Raw genomic sequence first — 7,682 nt, 5'->3', positions numbered from 1 at the left:
GAGCTATAAAGTTAGAATGGCCCTTGCAAGCTTTTTTGAGTTTGAATGAAGGGAGCCTGGCCTTTATGACTTCGTGAATCACTGCATGTGGGCTGCCTTGGAAAGGTGACAGTTGAGGCAATTCACTGAGAAGGCTGAAGGTTATAATGGCTGTGTGCTGGCAGCATTCCCAGATGCTGGAGATGTCCAGGCAGCACATCAAGGTATTTTCTGCACAGCAAAACCACCCACAGTCATTCTAGGTAAAATAGGGGTACCATCACTCAGAATGGTAAAACATAAAGTCAGAAAAACGTGTGGGCAAGTGAAAGTCAGTATGGCAGTACATTATCGTAAACACAAAGCTAAAATATTCTTAGAGGAAGAATGTTGGCATCCTTGGTTTTTGGATTGAGAAAGCTACAAAGTGAGCAGGGATCATAGCCATAGTTACAATTGCATATACAGGGGCTACTTGAAAATGATGGACTGAAAGTTGTCTTGGAGTATTGGACTGGGGTGCCTAGGAAAACAAAACAACAACAACAACAACAACAACGACAAATTATAACACAGGGTAATCTTTGCAATTATGTTTTAAACTTCCAAGGAATGAAATTTTGGCTTGCCATTTATCGAGTGAAAATAAATCTCTTTCATTTATTAAGTGTGTCTAAACTCAATCCCAAGCTCTGCCCCTAATATAATTAGATGATTTTTTATCTTGTCCTAAATAACTCAGATGAGAAAAAAAACTGAATAACAAGGCTTATATGGTATTTTTTCCAAATACTTAAAAACAACATGTAAAAAAATCAGTCTTTAGTAAAATGTGCTGATAATACAACCCATCTAAAGTATCATTAAACATTTAAGTCTTGTACTTTTTATCTCAATTTATTTAAGTTAATCACAAGACATGTCATCATTTTACACTTAGAAGAGATGATCCATGCTTCTTAAATAATTGGTGACCTATTTTTATGTATAAAAATCTCCTAATCCATGTAAGCAGGCTTTTAAAACAAAGACCAAACAGTGACCAATGATGGATAATCATTTAATCCACAGATGTTTGTCTATAAAAAGAAGTATAATCTAGCTTTATAGTATAACTACTCAGGGCTATCCTCAATTGTTTACCAGGTTGTTGAAAATCAATATTAAAAATAATGTGTATATGGAAATTGGATAAAGTCACATGCACAATGAAAGCTTAACAGGTCTAATGGGAGCATAATTTCTAAAGAGGACTGGGTTTCTAATGTTAGAAATAACTACCCTATATACATGTCTAATTACACTACTGGTGTGACTCTGCACCATGTACAGCCAGAGGAGTGAGAAATTGTGCTTCATTTGTGTACATTATGCCAAAATGCATTCTACTGTCATGTAGAACTAATTAGAACACATTAAAAATAAAAAATAAGATATGAATCATAAAAATTAACCATAAAAAGAAAACTATTTGTATTTTATTATACCTTAAGAAAACTAGACTTAAAACTCTACTCTCCACGTATTAAATAAGTATAACCTACATGAAATATAATGCATTTTATGACACCCAAATGCTAGAGTGAATCGAGTATTTTTAGATCATTTGAAGACAGATAAATAGAGGGCTACTTTATCATAAGCAATAACAAATTGGACTTTAAGAACAAAAGAGAGCGGGAATTCCAAGAAAAATGGGCAAAGTGAACAGTTGCAGAAAATACTTGAGAATCCAGTTGTGACTAATGAAATTTTAGAAATTATTTAACCAAATAAAGAAATGCTTCCTACTGTAATTTAGAAATATTCCCCAAATATCCTAAAAATAAAACCAAGAAATAATGAAGAACAAAAATGAGTGGGGCTTAGCCTTTTACAGAAAAGAGAGAAGTTGCACATTTCATTAAATTAGAATTCTAGACTTTGTAAAAATTATTTATGAACATAATTGGTGACCAAGAGATATTTATTCTCCAACCTGTAACTAACAATCATGATAATAGCTAAAATTTCTGTGCTATGATCTATCCTAAGTGCTTATTGATGCTAATTCATTCATCCTCAATAAACTGATAAGGTAGGCAAAACTTTCCATCTTTATTTTACAGAAGAAGAAACATACATAGAGAGGTTTCCAAGCTCATACAACTAATAAGTTGCATACATCAGAAAATCTCTTTCCAGATGTGAAGAAGAAAATCCTCCTAAGGGAGATCAGAGTGGATTTTTAAAGATAGTCTTGCAGAACAAAATACAGCATGTTCAATCCTTCTTTAGTCAGTATTGCTTCTATATTTTCCCTCGTCACTGAACTATTTCTTCAGACAGTCAATATTCTTTTAGTTCAACACTGGGAAGCAAGCAAACCATCATGTCCAGATGAGTGGAATTAATTATTACCTGCTAAAGAATCTGCTGACGGAAGACTAATGACTACAATAGATGACTCAGTGACCTGAATGTATTAAGCTTTTGGCACTGTTTTATCTGGATGGAGCTTAAACTACTATTTCTTACATAGTTTTTCTAATAAAGTTTGCATGATTTTTCTGGAAAATAGTTAAATTGGCCTTTTGGGTAAAATAACTGTCCTACTCATGAAACTATATTTTTATGTACAAATTCTTTTTGGTTTATAGTTCTGATATTCTTGCTAGATGGATGGACAGACAGAAAGAAAGAGGTTTGTGTATAATTCAAGAGTAATGGAAATAATTACCCTTTATATTAAAAAATGTCAGCATATATAGCCTAAGAATAATCATTTAACATAATCACATATAATTATTGCACTTGAGAAATTTTCAGTATTATCATATAATATGCAATCTTCTTTAAATTTACTTAATTGTCCTCAATTACTAATTTCTTCTGCTTCCTGCACCAAGATCCAAAACAAAGAATCAAGAATCATGCATTGTATTTATTGTCATGTTGCTTTAGTCTCCTCAAATCTAGGTCAGTTCCTCAGGCTGTATTTGTATATGTGTGTGTGAGCACACGTGTGTGTGCATGTGCATGCTTTCATGACAGCAACATTTTTGAAGAGTCTAGCAGATTTGTCAGACTGATTTTCCAAGACTACTTTTGATTCATCCATTTTGGAGAGAGCTCTCTACTGTGAGCACATTGGCAGGAATAGTTTACTGGGTTGTCTGGTTATTGGAGATGTTAAATGTTATAATTTGATTAGAATGGCATCCACAAGATTTCTCCATTATTTTTATATTTAAATTACTAAGTAATCCAAGATTTTATAAATGTATTGTTCTCTGAATTGTTTTTACTTGATGCTTTCAGCATTCATTGATAATTATTGCTAGAATCAAGTATTACACTGGCAGTTGTAAAAGAGAACTTTATTTCCATCATACTTTCTACCTCTGTTAGTTGGCATGATTCTGTGAAAAAGATGGTTTTTAAAATCTTTTCTCCACATCTATCTTTATTTTTTTCCAATATGAATGTTTTATAATCTATTCTTGTCACTATTTATTTTAATCTTTAATTTGTCCCAAATAAGGAAGAGGAACCTCTTTATGTTTACTTTTACATCCTTTTTGCATACCTGTGTTATTTTTGAGTGCTTCTGTACTTCCTGGCACAAATTATTTTAAATAATTATTTTAAAATATTAGTATTTTTTTCTGATTCTGTCTTGGACTTTGTCATTTCTCCAAGGAGCACTAGTTTCAGAATATGGAGATTGATGTGTAATAAGGATGGATTTCTCTGATAAAAGCAGGATCTATTTCTTAATTACAATTTATTTCCTTGGAAATTAGATTTTTAGCCCTTTGTTAAAATGGAGTCATCCCTGGAAAAACTAAAATATTATCCTAGAAGTCATTTACACTTCACAGTGAAAATACTTATCAACCTGCTTGTTATATAAGGGGTAAGATGTTGAGAGAATGAGGACACTAGACAGCTGGAAGTAATGATCAATTTCTATTGCAATTACCATCACATAAGCAATTTAAATTAATTCTCACAATGATCTTATTTTGCATACATGAAAATCTTCATCTGTGCCTTTTATTACTCCACATGGTGCTTTAAGCCAAGAAAGAAAACCTAGGAGCTGAACAGGTTCACCTATTTTGAGTTTTGATAAGAGCAAACTCTGGTCATACTGCTGCCTGTTTCCCTTTGAGTTGCTCATTGTGACCTGCATGCACAGCCATCCTCACTAGCATTGTCCTTTGATTGAGAATACAGTTAAATGTTTCTCCCTATTGCTCAGAAAGTCTATGGGAGACAATTTCTTATTACATTTGCTTTCAGTGTTGATTCAAAGAGAACAGATAGGCATCTCAAACTGAATGCTATCTCCATGCATTTGCTTTCAGAGTTGATTCAAAGAGAACAGATAGGCATCTCAAACTGAATGCTATCTCAGTTGGATTTTTCATTACAAATACTGTCTTTTTGCCAGAAATTTGTGCTATAGTGGGAAAGCTTGTTGCAGGCTTGTAAGAGATAACTAAAGCAAGCTACCTGAGAAGCAGTGTTGGGTACAAAGCCCAAAAGAACATGTTTTTTCCTCTCCCCTTTATTATTACCTTGGTCAAGTCCCTGAACTCTCTTTGGTTCTGTTTTCTCACTGTAAATGGAAATGATAAAAACTTACCTGCCTAAGGAAATCAGGTAGGATAATGACCACACATTAAGCATATTCTATTGATAGAACATTTCCTTTGACATTAGAAATGAGGGGGAAATATCAGGGAGAATCCCTGCCCTTTCTGTGCATATCATCTAGCTGAGGTTTTAGGACTTAGAGACATTCTTGTAATACAGCATGTGAGTGTCAAAGACAAGAAAAAATATTTATCACTAAGGGCATTATAAGCTTCCCAGCTTGAAATAATAAAACAAAACTTTATCATATATTCTACCAATGTTCAAATAAGTAAGAACCAAGAACATAAGGAACAAAGGAACGAATAAAAAAAAATACAGGAGAGGCAGTCAATATAGCTACCAGGATAATTATATAAGTAAGTATTAATGTAGTTTTAGTTTTTAACACCTCTTTTCCCTATATGATTTAAATAAAACTATAGAAATCACTAATTATAATCTATGTTGATGGGTACACAAAGTATAAAGATGTAATTTGTGGCAACAACTACAAAAAAAAAAAAGAGGGCTGAAGCTGTATAGGAGCAAACTTTGTATTTGATTGATACTAAGGTGATGTTAATTAAAACTAGATTGTTATAGATTGAAGTGTTAATTATAATCTCCAGACTTCAGGGAAACCATTAAGAAAATGACTTCAAAATGTATAGCAAAATAAATGAGAAACTAATAAAAACTATAAGCTAGAAAGTACTTATTTAACACAATAGTAGGCAGCCCTGGAAGAATTTACGAACAAAAAAATAATGAAATATATGCAAATTAGCAAAATAGAAGTCCTTTATCATCAATAATTACATTAAATGTAAACTGATGAAAAAATAGTGGACAGATAAATATTGACAAAATAGATTATAAAATATGATCTAACAATATTATGACTGCAGGAGACTTGCTTTAAATCCAAATAAAGAATAAGTTGAAAGTCAAAAGCTGAATAAAAGATATTTCAGGCAAACACTAACCAAAAGACAGCTGGAGTAATATCACAGTGGTGTAATATCAGACAAAATAGAGTATAAGAAAAATACTGATACACAAGGCAAAGAAGGTCATTACTTAATGATAAAAGTTTCAGTCTATCAAGATGATTTATAATCCTATAAATGGACTCTCAAATATGTGAAGCAAAGACTGACACAATTAAAGGGAGAAATAGCTCAACAATAATAGTGGGACACTTATGAACCTCATTTTCAATAATAGATACAACAACTAGACAGAAGATCAACAAGGACATAAAGAATTATAAACCAACTAGACCTAAAAGACAAGTACAGAACCCTACAACCAACAATAGCAGAATTCACATCTTAAATGTGCATGAGACATTCTCTAGGACAGTCCATGTATTAGGCCATAAAATAAATTGTACTAAATTTTAGAGGACTGAAACTACACAGAGTATATTCTCTGGTCATAATGAAATGAAATAAAAATCAGTAACAAAAGGAAAAATTGCAAATTCAAATGCAAATGGAAATTAAACAGCATACTCTTATTAAAACAACCAGTGGGTCAAATAATAACCAAGGAGCTATAGAAAATTCTTAATACAAATGAAAATGAAAATACAACATAATAAGATTTCTGGGATACAGTGAAAACATCTCTCCAAAGGAAGTTTATAATTTTAAATTCCTACACTGAAAAAGAAGAAATCTTCTTAAAAGAACAAAGTACCATAAAGCTGAAAAAGGTCAAAATTAATAACGATTTGAGAGGAGATAAGTGAAAAAGTAGAAAGCAATAGACCAGTGAAACGAAAAACTGGTTATTGGAAAAGATTAAAAAATTGTCGAAACATTAGCTTAATTGATAAAGAAGAAAAAGATTCAAGTCACTAAAATAAAAAATGAAAGTGAAGGCATTACTATCAACTTTATAGGAATAAAAAGTATTATACAAGAATGTTATGAACACTTGCATATCAATTAATTACATAACCTAGATGAAATTAACAAATTCCTATAAACACAAGATACACACACAAATTATAAAAATCATCAAGAACATAAAATTCTGTGTAGATCTCAAACAAGTAAGAAGATTAAATCAGTAATCAAAAACTTTTAACAAAGAAAAGCTGAGGCAGGAGGAGTTCAAAACCAGTCTCAGCAACTTAGTGAGGAACTTAGCAACTCAGTGAGACTCTGTATCTAATAAAATATACAAAAAGGGCTGGGGATGTGGTTAAGTACCCCTGCGTTCAATATCCCTAGTACCAAAAAGAGAGGAAGAAAGAAAAGCTCAGGACTGCATGGCTTTATTGGAGAAGTTTATCAATTGTTTTGAGAAGACCATCAATCCTTCTATTCAAAAAATAGAAGAAAACAAAACATCCCATAACTTCATTCTGTCATTGATCTGATACCAGTGCCAGACAAAGGCATCTATCTAAAGAAAAAAACCTTCAAGTCAATATTGTCTATGCCTAAAGATGCAAAAATCATCCACAAAATGCTAGCAAACCAAATCCAACAGCATATTAAAAGGAGTATACCCCATGACTAAAAGATCTATATTCTAGTAATGCAAGGATGGTTCAAAATATGAAGAAGCAATAAATATTATCCCCTATCAATAGGAGGAAGAATAAAATCCACAGTCATCTCAAATGATGCTGAAAAATCATTTGACAAAATTCAACAAATTCTCCTGATAAAAGAACTCAGAAACCTACATATAGAAGGCAACTTTCTCAACAAAATAAAGTCCATCTTTGAAAAATCCCACAGCTAACCTCGCACTCAATGTGAAAGACCTTCCCACCCTTGTCAGAAACAAGAAAAAGATTTCTACTTTCACGTGTTCTATTCAACACTGTGCTGGAAGTAAATAAACTATCTCTATTCACAGACGACATGATTTCATATAATTTGTGATACATACATATATAATATATATGCATATGTAAGAAGATTGAATCAGTAATCAAAAATATATTAATATATGTATATATTTGTGATATATATTTTATGTATTTGTAATATATAATTTAATATTAGTAACTAAATTATATATTAATATTAACAATTCAGTTACTATTCAATATA

The sequence above is a fragment of the Ictidomys tridecemlineatus genome, chromosome 11 (assembly GCF_052094955.1).
Source record: "Ictidomys tridecemlineatus isolate mIctTri1 chromosome 11, mIctTri1.hap1, whole genome shotgun sequence".
NCBI classification, from domain to species: domain Eukaryota; kingdom Metazoa; phylum Chordata; class Mammalia; order Rodentia; family Sciuridae; genus Ictidomys; species Ictidomys tridecemlineatus.
Note: the sequence above shows the minus strand (reverse complement) of the source record.